The following is a 16281-nucleotide window of genomic DNA, read 5'->3' on the forward strand; positions in this document are numbered from 1 at the left end:
TCTGCCCCATGGGGTGCTCCCTTGATGTAGTGCTGTCTCCCTTTTCCTAGTTATGTGACTTCTTGAGAGCTGAGCTGCAGTAATTGTTATTTCTCATATGGATTTAGCCAGCCAGAGGAGCTACTGTGCTCCAGGCTGGTACTAGAAGGAATCTGCACAGAGTCCTGTGACATGAACTGTCTTCCTCAGCTCTCAGCTGTGGATACTAGCACCTGCTTTGGTGGAAGTGGCAGGGGAGTGAAATGGACTCCGTGAGTATCCTTAGTTGTAATTTTGTTTACTGGTTTAGTTTTGTGCTGGTTGGCCTCCTGCCAGGAGGTGGCACTTTCAAAAGAGCATCATCTGTGGTAGTATCACTGGGCAGGGCCCTAGAGCACCCAAGAGAATATGTCCTTTGTCTTTGGCTACCGGGGTGGGTAGAGAAAGACCATCAAGTGAGAGCAGGGTTGGGTGTGTCTTGGCTCAGAGTCTCCTTGGGTGGGGCTTGCTGTGGCTGCTGTGGGGGTTAGGGGTATGGCTCTCAGGCCAATGAAGTTATATTCCCGGGCGATTATGGGCTACAGCGTCCTTTGCTGTGTCTTTCAGGTCACCAGGGAAGTGGGGGAAAGCTGGCAGTTACAGGCCTCACCAAGCTCCCATGCAGCCCAGAAGTCTGGTCTCACTCCCACTGGGCCCACCCTCCCCAACACACTAAATTTGTTTCCAGGCAGCAGGTAAGGGGGGCTGAGAATTTGCCCCAGGCTACCAGCTTCCCAGCTGTGAAAGCAAGCAGGGCTTTCAGGTTTTGTGCCTCCCCACCTGCTGTGGGGCTTCTGTGCTGTGTCTGCACTCTGGATTCACCTCCCTCTCCTGAGTTTTGTCCAGGAAACTTTGTATTAGGTGGAAATTGTTACAGAGTTCAGCTGGAAGTTTCCTTCTCCCTGTGGTCTTTTCCAAGTTCCTCTGGCAGCCCTCCCCAAGTACCCCTGTGAGACAAAGTCAGATATGGCTTCCCTAGGGACTGAGAGAGCCTACAGGGCTCTTTCCACTGCTTCTTCTACCCTGGTATTTTTCTTGGCTATCTGAATTTGTCTCAGCTCCAGCAAAGGTCAAATCCTTCTCCTGTGATCTGGACCTTCAGGTCCCCAGTGATGGTGCATGTTTGGGGATGGAGAATCCCCCTTTCACACTTTCACACTTTTGGCACTCACAGTTTTGGGGCTGTCTCCTGGGGCCCGCAGGAGCAATCTGCTTCCTTCAAAGGGTCTGTGGATTCTCTTGACTTTCCTGGTATGTTCCTGCAGTAGTTCTTGGAGCAAAGGCTCACAACGTGAGTCTCCACACACTGCTCTGTCCAACCGAGTGGGAGTTGTAATTTAGTCCTGCCTCCTATCTGCCATTTTTCTCTATCCACCTGCCCATTCCCTTCTCCAATTATAACACTTATCATAGTTCTGGTCTGTCCACATGCTTTCAATGATTTTCTATTACTCGATGAAAAAAAAAAGTATAGATTTCTACTTGTATTCGTCAAAGTTATCTACCTATCTCTACCCAACTTATCTTTCCAGATTTACTATTAAACATGTAACTTATGTGTTTCTCAAACAGGATTGCCTCTTTCCTAAATATTTTCAAGACCTGTCAAAAATCTATCCATATTCTACATAATTACTCATTTATTTTTCCTGCTTTTGCATTTTATTATATTGAAAATAATTTCTGGCCTGGCATGGTGAGTGGCTCATGCCTGTAATCCTAACACTTTGGAAGGCTGATGGTGGAGGATTGCTTGAGCCCAGGAGTTTGAGACCAGCCTCAGCAATGACCTTGTCTCTGCAAAAAAATTTTTTTAATTATCCAGGCATGATGCCATGCACCTGGGGTCCCAGGTACTCAGGAAGCTGAGGCAGGAGGATCTCTTGACCCTAGGAGGTCAAGGTTGCAGTGAGCCATGTTGGTGCCACTGCACTCCAGCATGGGCAACAGAGAAAAAAAAAAAAAAAAAAGAAAGAAAACACCTTCTTCCTACACTCCATATTTTTAATGACTTAATTTTGTTCTAACCTGATTACATGTATCTTTTTTATTATCGATAAAGTTTGTATACTTCCTGAGGTATACTTGATACTCATATGAGGCAGAATAGATGTCCATTAACCTGATTTGCTTCCTACTAAATTGTACCTTGTTCAAGGTGTCTTTTACTTGGTAGTATTTCCCACAGATAAATATTTGTGAAATTGAATTGAGCTACATAAAATGGTCTAATTTTGACTACATTGTCTCATTGTTAGAATGTGTCTTAAGGTCACAACAGTAGATTATTTAATGTAAAGAGTATTTACTTTAAAGAGTATTTTTAAAGTAGTTTTAGGTTCAAAGCAAAATTGAGAGAAAGGTACAATGATTTCCCATATACCCACTAGTCCAACACATGCATAACCTTTCCCATTAACAGCATCCCCCACCAGAGGGGTACATTTGTTACAGCTGATGAACCTATGTTATCACATCATAACTGCCCACAGTCCATAGTTTATGTTAGAGTTCAGTCTTGGCGTTGTGCATTGTATGGGTTTAGGAAAATGTATAGTGGCATGTAACCACCATTACAGCACCACAGGGAATATTTTCACTGCCCTAAAAATCCTTTGTGCTCTTCCTATTCCTCCGTCTCCCAATGCCCCACCCTTGTCAATCACTTGGTCTTTTATTGTCTCCACAGTTTTGCCCTTTCCAGAATGTCATATAGTTAAAATCAAACAATATATAGCCTTTTTGGATTCACTTATTTCACTTAGTAATATGTATTTAAGATTCTTCCTTGTCTTTTCATGGCTTGATAGCATTGAATAGTATTTTATTGTCTAGATATTCCACACTTTATCCATTTAGCTACTGAAGAACATATTGATTGCTTCCAAGTATTCGTAATTATGCATAAAGCCACTGTAAACACACATGTGCAGATTTTTTGTGGAAATAAGATTTTTAAAATGTCTCCTTAAATAATTGGAAATCAGAAACAATCTTCAACAACTCATCATTGGAAATCACCTTAATATATATTTGGTGACTCATGCCTGTAATCCCAGCACTTTGGGAGGCTGAGCCGGGTGGATCACGAGGTCAGGAGTTTGAGACCAGACTGACCAACATGGTGAAACCTACTAAAAATTTAGGAATTAGCCAGGCATGGTGGCGCAGGCCTGTAATCCCAGCTACTCAGGAGGCTAAGGCAGGAAGATTGCTTGAACTCGGGAGGCGTATTGCTGTGAGCCAAGAGCGCCACTGTACTACTCCAACCTGGGCAACAGAGTGAGACTCCATCTCAAAAAAAAAAGAATAATGTATACAAATATATTGGACAGAAATCTGGTAGAGGCAATTTTAACCAAGTAATGAGGGTTATTAATATTCAGACAAATTCATAGGATCTACCTCCTGATACAATGAACCAAAAGGGACACAACATACTTCTATGACATGCCTACCAATCACCGAGATAATTACATTGTGACCCTAAAATGTATAAAGGTCCAGAAAGACAAAGACTGGGGAAATGTTCCGTATTAAAGAACTAATGAAACATGACAAATAAATGCAAATAAATCTGAAGTGGATCCTTGACCAGCAAACAAAATAGTATAGAACATTATTGGAATAATTTAAAATCAAATATGGAGTGTGGATTAGATATTATATCAATTGTAAATATTCTGATTTTGATCATTGTACTATGGCTAACTAAGAAAATGTCTACTTTTGAAAAATATATATCAGAGTTCTTAGGAATTAAGAGCAACAATATTTCTAACTTTTCTAAATGGATTTAAAAAAAGCTATGTCCATGTGTATGTGTGTCTTTCCATCTATCTAGAGAGGGAAGGTGTATATGTTTATGTGTCTGTCGGAGAGAGAGAACACAAATAGGAGAACATCTAAACAATTGGTGAATGTGGGTGAAGTGTATATGGAAGTTCCTTATATTCTTGAAATTTTTCTTTGAATTTGAAATTACATTAAAATAAAAATTTATGAAAAATGATTTGTGGTATACAGTGATGTGATTAAATTATATCCCATCTTACCAAAGCTCCCTTGACCCCTAAAGACTTTTGCATATTCCATATTAAGACTAGATGGAATTTATTTTTATTTTTCTCCTTTGGGAATTTACATTGTCTTGACTTCCTGAGTAGAGAACTGGCAAAATTGTACTTGTCATCTGTTAAATGGGATTGTATAGAAAATTACTAAGAATGAAATAATAACCAGTTTTAGAGACGTGACTTGTCTGATATTTTCTCAATTTTAATCTTAAAATTCAATTCAAAACATTATTAAAAATTAAGCTTAATTAAAAAAGGAAAACTCAAGTAATACCCATTTTTATGTAAGCCGTTTGTTCAGATTTTACATTTATTTCCTAAAAGGCATTACCTTGGTTAGTTTATCATTTCCTCTACCATTCTTTTATTTTTTCCAACATCAAAAACCAATCTAAATGCATGGTGCTTATCAGTAAGCAGTTGAAGGAGTGATTTGCTCTTTTTGAGGAGTAACCAATGTAACAGGATTTATTATTTTATCTCAAATTGTTGTTAACTCAGTTCACATTTTATCTCATATTACTGTTACTCGAATGTATGCTTTATCTTTACTTATTCATATTTTCATTTTCTAGTGTCTTACGCATATACAGGTCTTAATGTTTCCCAAACCGAAGCATGCATGAATAAATAAATGAATAAAAAATTTGTATTTTTTTCCTGTGTAAACTTAAATCATCACAATGGAAAGTTAAATTCAAAACAAAGTGTAATTACATTTGAATTTGTTAAAATGATTATTTATTTCTGAATATCCTACAGTGCCTTAAAATGGATTTAAAGTGACTGTGAGAATTAGCTATAAGAACATGGCATATAGGGAAATGTAAAATGCTATATAGTGACTCTCAGCACAGACAGAGTTAAATGCAGTTTAATAGTGTTGGGCCAAGTGTGTAAAATAGAAAGGTAGAAATTGATTATGAAATCTAGGAAGCCCATGTAGCTTGGGATTTAGGATAACTTACAGAAATTAGTTAAGAGGAAAAATAAAATGTTTGAAACTAGAGGAGCCTGAAGGTACTCTTGGTGTATACTGTGGCAATTCAACCATGCATGGTTCTACCTTTAATGGTAGGTGCTTGGATGAAAGATTTCTTTTTTCCTTTTTTAAAAATGTACTTTTATCTGTCAATTACCATTATTCAATAATTTTGTGATCTTATACTATTTCCAACAGTTATTTATTTGAAAATACCCTGTTAAATCTTACAGTGCGTGTTAACTGTACACTCTTTTAAAACTGATTTAACTGAAATTAAATATAGAATGATGACCTCACTCCTAGGAATGATGTGACCCTGGATGGCAGTCTGTTTGTCAGGTATTTCTAATCAAGAAATGGTTTTGCTTTTTGAAATATTGCCCTTCTTGCCACAAAGATAGTGGAGAGAGCTCTGGCTGGCTGAGGACTGAGCTCATTCCCACCTCCACCATATCATGGAAACCTGCTCTCCCTTCCTCTGCCCTGTAATCACTGGCACCACCATCCACCCATCCACCAAAGGCAGGACTACTAAGTCAGCTTGCATTTCTCCTTTGTACTGACATCTATCACCCTATTGATCCCTACACAAACTGCTTTATTATACATTCTCTACATATCTGGGAGTGCTGCTCTCCTTGTCTTAACCTTTACTGCTGTTTTTTATTGTGGCTTCCTCATATCTCAACTAAATTACAGCAATAGCTCCCTACGAGGTCCCTGATTCAAATCCTAATGAGTCCATCCTCTATGATACTGTGGGAGAAAGATTTTTCTAAACTTCAGTCTATACCTATCACTGAATTCTTAAATTCCTTTAGTTGGTTCTACATCAATTTGACAAAGCCAGACAACTGATGTGACATACAAGACCTTAGTCATTTTGGTATGACTTTACTAAAAACTATATTTTATTTTATTTTTTTTTCTGTTCCAACATTACTTCTCTTCTTCTATCTCTCTCAGGTATGCATTCTTCGTAATTGTAATAGTATTGATGTTGCTGTCAATCACAGTGTTCTTCTCTTTCTTAGCCAAGCCATGAACACATGATGTAAGATAGATCAATCAGACTCTTCCTTAGAATCTCAATTTTAGGTGGCTATGTTAAACAATTAGCATGTCTGTGCATTAATCATGTCTCTTTGCATTGAGCATGCTTTTAGTCTTAACGAAATCTCTCATCTCCATGCTTCAATGCAAATATTACCTTTCTGGAAGCTTTTTAAACTCCACCATTCTGAGATAGAGACATTTCATTTTTACTTTTGTGCACTTAAATCTCTGCACTATATTTTTGCCTATATGCACATATTCTCCAGTAAAATGTTAGCTGCTTGAAACATTGAAAAAGCAGGTGGTAATAGAAGTACAGAGGAATTGAAGAAAGAACATGAACTCAGTGGCAAATTAGATAAATTAGAAGAAAACAAAGAGTAAGATGTAGAAAAATACAGTGTGCTAAAGGATTCTAGTAAGTGCAGCAAACCATAGCTATTGTCTTCCACGACAGGGAGGTACTTTTGCAGAAAGCATGTCTGGTAGTCATTAATAATGCTTATCAACTATCTCTAGGTTGTTCCCAGCCAGGCATGTGAAAGGACTGTATTTCCTAGGTATCACGTAACTTTGGTCAAAGAGTTTTGAACAGAACTCTCTTATGATGCTTCTAGGCCAGAGCATGTAATTGCTGGAGTGGGATCTTCCCTGAATTTCTTTCATCCTGGCATTGGCAATGATAGAAGAGGGGGCCCCTCCTTCTACTTGGGTAACTGTGATTAACAGACACAAAATGGACATGTGCTGAGAAAGAAATCATTGCTATTTTAAGGTGAGATTTGGGAGTTCTTTGTAGGAACAGCATAATCTATCCTATTCTGATTTCTCCTGACTAAAACCAAGTGAATAGAAACACGATAGCCAATTTGAACATGCCTTTACTCTTAATGAAATAATCTCTCATCTCTGTACTTCAATACAAATATTACCTTTTTGGAACCTTTCTAAACTCTTCCATTCTGAGATAGAGACATTCCATTTATACTTTCATACACTTAAATCTCTGTATTATATCTTTGATTATACGCCTGTATTCTCCAGTTTGCAATTGTATTATTCAAACCACTAGCATTAAAGTTCTTGATTGGAAATAAAAAAGAACTAAGAAGAATAAATAAGTTCACAGGCTTAATTTAAGCTAGAAATCTTTATTATTAGTAAAAATCAATAAATCTGATTTTAATTATATCTGTGTTTGATATATTCCAAGCATCATTAGTTACTCTATGCCCTATTAAGATGCTGCTGCTTTAGCCTCTAGTTGTAGAAAACTCCACAGACATTCACAGCCTTAGGCTGCCCTGTCTATTGCAAAGATGAGTCATTTCATGCACAGATTGTGTGTACAAAGGGAATCATACATCGTTTAGGAGGACAAGGCAAAAGGAGGATGAGAGCAAAAGAACATGAGAAAAAGAAAATGCGTGATTTTGTTCACATTCTTCTCAACCATACCCAGATGTATAGATACATACTCACCGAAATGTTGGCGTTAAATCAGGGAAATTAATCTACAACGTGGAATTTCATTCATCAACAAACCAGTAAGAAAGGTGTTTTTTGACAGGAGCTTGTACAATACAGTTCTGATCTATCCTCTAATGATATCACATGAGAAGCTTCACAAAGCTCTCGTAAGAGGCCTTCCTTGTTAAAGGGGAGTGGCAAAGTGCTACTAATTATATGTGTGGTACAAAAAACAATGTAGACATTGAATTAATGCTTGAACAAACGCAATGTCTGAAAAATAAATCAATGCCTCAAAGCAGAATTGTCCGGCATTAAGTAGTTCAGAATACAACAGATAAATGTAGATAAATGCAGCAATTATGTAATGTACTGATTTTCTCAAATTCTTTGTATTTCTAGATAAGCACAACAAAACCACCTGATTACAGTGAACAGATTACTAGAAAGTCGAAGACTGTTTCTGCATCTGGGGGCTGTAATGGGATCTTCTGGTTTATTTCCAACCAAGAAATTTTATGCTAGTGGTTTGAATAATACATTTGCAAAATTAAAGTATCACTAAAAGAAAATGAAATATTTCAATACTGATATACATTTATTTTAATAAACACTGTCATAGAAAATTATACATCATCAGTATTGCTGGTTGATTTAGAACCTTAATCCCATCCTAGTCAGCTGGTAACATCTACCACAAGAGGGCAGAGAGTGAATGCTAATGATGTAATGTGTATTATCCTATCCAGGATAATCCTATTCTAGTGGCATTCCCGATGTAAATCTCAGAGTAATATCATTAAGAGGGTTCTCATCACAGACACAACCACCACAATCTCATTTTTCTCTCCTAAACTACTCAGCTCAGATCGCTTAATTTTTCCACCCATGTCCTTTCAAGAAAATAGAAATACTTCTGGATTAATCCTTGTCCTTAGTCTTTCACTAAAGAACAGTGAAGATAAAATATGTATATATACAAATAAAATACTATTTGTTGATTCAGTACATAGGAAGAATAAAAGAGGGAATATTTTTGTAATTGCAATATGCTGTATTGAATTTGGAGTATAGATTAGTAGATTTTTCAATAAATTTATTGTTATAACCAGTAAGAACTTTCATTCTATTTGGAGAAAAACAAAGCTAATTTCACCCAAAATTTTTGCATCCAGGTTCCAATCGGTTCTAAACATGTTTGATGACATAAAATAAATTTCAATTTATTATATGACAAAACAAAAATACATATATGCATCTTGTAAATGAGTTACATATATAAAAACTCTGTCAATGACTCTTCCTTTTTAAAATAGTAATTATGTGTCTTAGTGCTAAAAACATAAATGAGTTTCCTCAAACTATTTTGTTATTGACTATGATCATCATATAGAATACCAGTGTAAATTGGATACTTCATAAATAGTGATTTACAGTTCATTGTATGCTGGAACTCAAGAACATTTTTCGTAAGTTGGCTTTATTGTTTTCTGGACAAGGATTGTTCTTGCTTAGCATGACCTTGGTTCAGTTGATGAATTCTATTATAGAGCCAAAGAAGTTTCTGTCTTTTTATCTCCTTTTCATCATTCTTTGGCTCTACGAAGAGTATGATAATGCATGCTCTGTGGAAGATGCTGAATGCACATGGTATTGCTGTGTGAACACACTTCCAGTCTTAAAGCTGAAAATTATTTTGAATAGTGAATTTCAGAGCTGATCAGCTTGGCTTGGTCTCCTTTTTCAACCTTAAAAGTTACCACTTAGTGAATGAATGTCACTAACTCATGTAAAGGTAAATGCTAACCAGATTGTGTTGTCTCTCAAGGATGGCCCATCTCACATATCCTCACATATAGAACACTGGGGTGCAGTGTTAGCAAATAATTCAATTTTTCTGTGGTGCTATTTTACAGAATCTATTTTATTAGAGATGCAGTCCACTATTCATCCTGCCAATTTTGCTATAAAGTCTGATGAGATCACCTAACTAAAAACTATTAGAAGAACTAAATTTGCTTTGAAAATAATGAGTAGGCAATCACAGAGAATTATTACTCTACTTAATCTTTGAATATAATGCTCTTATGCTTTTGTGTTCTAATAAACTTGGAAAATGATTCTTACAAGTAACAAAATACTTAAAAGTTTACTAAGCATCTACAACATTCGAAGAACTATGTCAAGCCCTTCAGTTTTATTATTTGTCTTACATTACTGATGGGGAAATTGAGAACTAGAAAAATGCCTTTGCCCTCTGCCAAATCTTCTGATTGGAAGTGTTAAGTGCCCATGCCAGTTTCATTTTGTTAGATAAAGCAGATCTCATGGCCCAACCTGTCATCACTAGAATAGGAAGTCTTTCCAGAACCATCTCATCAGGGAGATGCAAAAAATGTTTTGATCTAAAAACATCTACGGTGTATGACCAGTGCAATGATATGTCAGCAAATGCAATTAGAGATGATAGGAAAGGGCACACTATACTGCCTCCTGGAGGTTGTGAAACTTTCAGAGAGAAAGCTATGTGCATCAATTAAAAAGGACCTTTCAGGAAATGGAAACGGGTAAAGACATGATATGAAAATGCTAGCTGTGTTTGAGGAAGAATAAGCAGATCAACTTGAGCATAGACTTGTCTCTGAGGTAGTGATAGGAGATGCGGCAAAAAGTACATTTTGTGCCATGCTAGGAAGTTTTTACTCCATCTTTTAGGCAGTATGTGTGTATGTGTGAGTCAGCAAGGGAGGTAAAGGAATCAGGAGTTTTAAACTCCACAGCAATGAGAAGGTTTGAATTGGGTTCAAGATTGGCCAAGCGTAGTGGCTAATGCCTGTAATCCTAGCATTTTGGAAGGCTGAGGCGGATGAATTAGTTGAGGTCAGGAGTTTGCGACCAGCCTGGTCAACATGGTGAAACCCCGTCTCCACTAAAAATACAAAATTAGCCAGGTAATTGGTAATTTTGGTAGCAGGCCTGTAATCCCAGCTATTCGGGAGGGTGAGGCCGGAGAATCACTTGAACCTGGGAGACAAAGGTTGCAGTGAGTGAGCCGCGATGGTGCCATTGCACTTCAGCCTAGGCAACAGCAAAACTCTATCTCCACACACACACACACACACAAAAATCTGGCAGCAGTGGGTGGGGTTGGGGGAGGGCGCTTGGGGGTAAGGGTGGAAAGAGAAGGGAGCAGGCAACATTCGTGGCAATCAATCATCTTGGTGTCCATTGCACAGTCCAGGCAATGGCTCCACCAAGATGTGGAGAGTAGAGGGATAGAGAGTACTCAAGGGAGTTTTAGGATCAAATAAGTACATGTTAATACAGTAATTCTTCCTTTAAATAGAAATACTTTAAATACAAATTGAAGTTTTACAAGCAAAATGAAGATTTTTTTTAAACAGTGTGCTTATTGAAAGTACAAACTTGGGTATAGTATTTTTCTTCTGACATGCATTACAAAAGGGACTCACACAGGTCGATTTTATAGGCAAAAGTTGAACAATGAAATACTGACTTGGCTTATATAAGTAGTTTGAACTGAACTTAACCTTATGAGAAGAACAGGGGCAAAAATTGTAGATGATTATAATTTTTGTAAGTAGTTAAAATGAGAAGATTTTTGAAGGCTTTTTGTTCAACTAAGGAAATTGTACAAGATAAAACAAGAAGAAACAATCCTATTTCCTCAGAAATATACTAATTATTTCATTATGCAATATCTAAAAGAAAAATACAAGCTTTGATGCTTTTCTCTCAAGGTTGTCTTGTTTGTGGGTAATTTTTTTCTTTCCCTGTGAAAGTCTGGAAACCCAAGTTGTTTGTACTACTCACATACAAAAAAACCTTCCACTTATATCTTCAAGGACTAAGTGTGTTTTATCCTTTCTTTTCTTGTCCCTATGGTATTTTTCCAATATTCTTTATTTTTATTTATTTTTCTTTTGGATTTATTTATTTATTTATTTATTTTTTAAATTTATTTATTATTATTAAACTTCAAGTTGTAGGGTACATGTGCACAACGTGCAGGTTTGCTACATATGTATACTTGTGCCATGTTGGTGTGCTTTATTTTTAAGAAATGCGTGAAGTGCTTCATCTGGTACTTGATTTAGTTTCTGGTGAACTTTGCATAGAGATAGAGTATTATGATCTATTCAAGTGTATATTATCTATTCAATGTGCACAGTGGAATTGGAATAACTCAGTAGTTACTTGCATGCATATATTTAACTAGAAGTTCCAAATTTCTTATATTTAAATCTTAGGAAAATCATTTTGTATGATTAAAATACATTGTTTAAAATCACCTTTTAAAATCTCAAAATGACTCAGTTTTTCCAAATTCTCTAACTTGTGCCTTTTTATTTGAAGCTACATTTTTCGATTTAGGATCTCATGCTGTTTCCAAATCAATACAAGTTTCTGGCAAAAATATACTCTGCCATCAAAATAAGTATGTGTTTTGTTTTTTTTCTATAAAATTTGGTATAATACCAGTAGCATGTTATAGAAGTGAGTAAGGTTTATGTGATGTGACTAGTTATTGAATTTAAAATGTTTACATTGGTATAAAATTTGAGTATTTGAAAACCTCTTTAAAAATTAAACAATTTTGACTCAAAGATACATTATTGAAAGCTCAAAATTTTGTTTATACCTTATTTATGTGTATTTTCTTATTGTAATAATAGAATGGTTTAGCTTATTTTTTCTGGAGACTAATACTGGGATTCCATGGCCAAATTTCTGATAAGAGAGATGATTGGGAAGATGTATAATCAACAGTGATATGAACGTGTGCTATCTGTCAGGGGTGTCCTATGTCAGGCACTATAGGAGGCATGTGTGGCTTTGTTTTATTTAATACTCTCAACAGCCTGGCAAAGTAAACATTGTCATCCCCATTTTATTGATGAGTAAATTAAAATTGTAAAGCAGTCACAAATATTTTCAAGTTCACTCAGCTAATAAATAACAGAACAAGGAATCAAACCCAGATACTACTCTTTTCAGTATGAAAGGTAGTATGAAAAAACTACCTATTCTGCTATGGGTGAAAGGAGGCATTAGAGGATCAGGCTAATATACTCTGTGGAAATGGAGTGTCCATATAAAGCTGCAGTTCTCTTCAGAGAAGTTGCCCAGTACCCTTTTTCTGGGTGGAGACTCTCTATAAGGGTAGTGAAGCTGGAAACTGAGGAAAGAGGCCATGGTAAAGGGGAATTTCTGATCAAATGCTTCCTTATTGGACATATAGTCCCACTTACAAGAACTACCATAGCCCAATCAAGACTTAAACTGTAGGCCGGGCGCGGTGGCTCAAGCCTGTAATCCCAGCACTTTGGGAGGCCGAGACAGGCGGATCACGAGGTCAGGAGATCGAGACCATCCTGGCTAACACAGTGAAACCCCGTCTCTACTAAAAAATACAAAAAATAGCCGGGCGAAGTGGTGGGCGCCTGTAGTCCCTGCGACTCGGGAGGCTGAGGCAGGAGAATGGCGCAAACCCGGGAGGTGGAGATTGCAGTTAGCTGAGATCCGGCCACTGCACTCCACTCCAGCCTGGGCAACAGCGTGAGACTCTGTCTCAAAAAAAAAAAAAAAAAAAAAAAAGACTTAAACTGTAAGGATTCCTTTACAAATAGTTTGGCATATCTAGAAAATGTGCCCACAAATGATGGGCACTAACAAGATTAACAGTTTAAAACTGAGGAATAAGCCCTAGACTCTGGATAAATGATGAATTAGATGATTTTTTTTTTAAAGGCCCTTATAAATATAAGAGGCCCATGGTACTGGTACCAAACAGATATATAGCCCAATGGAACAGAACAGAGCCTCAGAAATAACATCACACATCTACAACTATCTGATATTTGATACACCTGACAAAAACAAGAAGTGGGGAAAGGATTCCCTAGTCAATAGGGAAAACCTAGGCAATACCATTCAGGAAATAGGCATGGGCAAAGACTTTATGACTAAAGCACCAAAAGCAATGGCAAAAAAATCCAAAAGAGACAAAAGGTATCCAATTAAACTAAAGAGTTTCTCCATGGCAAAAGAAACTACTATCAGAATGAACAGGCAACCTACAGAATGGGAGAAAATTTTTGCGATCTACCCATCTGACAAAGGGCTAATATCCAGAATCTACAAAGAACTTAAACAAATTTACAAGAAAAAAAAACCCATCAAAATGTGGGCAAGGGACATAAACAGGCACTTTCAAAAGAAGACATTTGTGAAGCCAACAGACACATGAAAAAATGCTCATCATCACTGGTCATCAGGGAAATGCAAATCAAAACCACAATGAGATGCCATCTCACAACCAGTTAGAATAGTGATCATTAAAAAGTCAGGAAACAACAGATGCTGGAAAGGATGTGGGGAAATAGGAATGCTTTTACACTGTCGGCAGAAGTGTAAATTAACTCAACCATTGTGGAAGACAGTGTGGCGATTCCTCAAGGATCTAGAACTAGAAACACCATTTGACCCAGCCATCCCATTACTGGGTATATACTCAAAGGATTATAAATCATGCTACTATAAGGACACATGCACATGTATGTTTATTGTGGCGCTATTCACAATAGCAAAGACTCAGAACCAACCCAAATGTCTGTCAATGATAGACTAGATTAAGAAAATGTGGCACACGTACACCATGGAATACTATGCAGCCATAAAGAAGGATGAGTTCATGTCCTTTGCAGGGACATGGATGAAACTGGAAATCATCATTCTCAGAAAAGTATCACAAGGACAGAAAACCAAACGTTGCATGTTCTCACTCATAGGTGGGAATTGAATAATGAGAACCCTGGACACAGGGCGGGGAACATCACACACCGGGGCCTGTCGGGGGCTGGGGGGACAGGGGAAGGAATAGCATTAGGAGAAATACCTAATGTAAATGACTAGCTGATGGGTGCAGCAAACCAATATAGCACATCTATACCTATGTAACAAACCTGCACATTGTGCACATGTACCCTAGAATTTAAAGTATATATATATTTTAAAAAGAACACCTTATGGTAGCTGTCCTGAGAATGCCTATTTTGTATAAAACAACTAACTTTAACCACATATTACATAAGTATTTGCTTCATTTTACAATGCCATTCTTGTAAAAGTCAATAGATTTTAATAAGGTATTTGTTAGTGTGAGTTTTTTAAATGAAGACATAAGGTAAAATAATACATTCAATTATTATTCAAGAATATCCTAGAAAAAATTAAAACACAAATGCAGATGGAACTTTTTCTACTAGACATTGAAATGTATTATAGGTAGGATTTTAAATCTGTGGGAAAAGATGTAGTGGTCAGTAAATTTTGATGGAACAAATGTCTATATATTCAAAAAACATTAGAACACTGTCTTACTCTTTATGCCAAAAACAATTATGTATTTGTCTATGTTTGCAAACAAAATTTAATTTACTCAGAATTAATATAGGAGAACATCATTTGTAATTCTCTTCTAACTAAGCTTGACAAGAAGCTATAAAGAAAAAGATGTAAATACAAATTCAAGTAATTAACATTGTAAGAAATAAAGTTAAAAAATAAACATTTCTCACATTAGTAAAAATTAGCTTTCTCTCAATAAAAAGCTCTTATCAACTTTACATAAAAGCAGCCAAAGAGGTCAATAGGTAATTCACAGATTAAGAAGTAGAAATATCTATCAACATGAGAAATGTGTTGCATTTTACAAGTGATTAGAAAAATACATTTGAAGCAACAAATGGAATGAATTTTTATCTGTCAGAGGTATATGAATGAAAGCAAATTAAAAAGAGATGTATGTAGTATTAGAAAGCCTGTAGGAAGTAGCTTAATCTCACGTACTGTTGGAACCTGGTGTACCACCTTCTGAAGGGCAGACCTATTAAAATTTAAAAGTTGCCTGCTGTTTAACCTAGCAGTTCTGCTTCTGGAAATCTCTTTTAGGAATACTATTATAATAGCAGAATACTAGAATACCATGATATTAGTATGAAAATGAGGATAGTCACTGCAACGTGTTTTTTAACAAAAGGACAAAACCTGAAGATAAATGTACATATTCAGGATTAGGGGAATGTTTGGGGAAGATTTCCTTCATCCATACTGTTGAATTAAAATTGAATTTAACTATGAGGAAACACATACACACAAATTAAGTAATACAAAATAGAAGAATATTTCTCTCTCATGTGAATGTGAGTGTCGGTATGCCATCTCTATTTCACGAAGCCCTCAGGGACCCAGACTATCTGTTTCACTGCCCACCATCTATATGATATGGCTCTCCATTTTCACGGTCCCGCTGGGAAGTAACCATATTCAAGATGTAGAATGGAACAATGTATGAAACAGAAAAAGGGGCAAGGGGCCTTAGTATTTCTTAAGAAAAGATCTTTTTTCTCGTCCAGCCCATGGGGGTGGGCTGCATGTGGTCCAGGACAGCTTTGAATGTGGCCCAACACAATTTGTAAACTTTCTTGAAACATTATGATTTTTTTTTTTTTTTTTTTTGCTATTTTTAGCTCATCAGCTATCATTAGTGTTAGATTATTTAATGTGTGGCCCGCCCAAGACAATTCTTCTGATGTGTCCCACGGAAGCCAAAAGATTGTACAACCCTGATCTAGAGGCTGCAGAAAAAAATGT

The 16281-nt window shown here is 36.6% G+C and overlaps 1 pseudogene; it reads left to right on the top strand.

Annotated features, from left to right (window-relative positions):
- The first annotated feature begins 513 nt into the window (after window positions 1-513).
- LOC119625149 (large ribosomal subunit protein eL31-like) overlaps window positions 514-16281 on the top strand; it is a 39717-nt pseudogene continuing 23949 nt past the window's right edge.

This window comes from Chlorocebus sabaeus, chromosome 10, assembly GCF_047675955.1.
Source record: "Chlorocebus sabaeus isolate Y175 chromosome 10, mChlSab1.0.hap1, whole genome shotgun sequence".
NCBI lineage: Eukaryota > Metazoa > Chordata > Mammalia > Primates > Cercopithecidae > Chlorocebus > Chlorocebus sabaeus.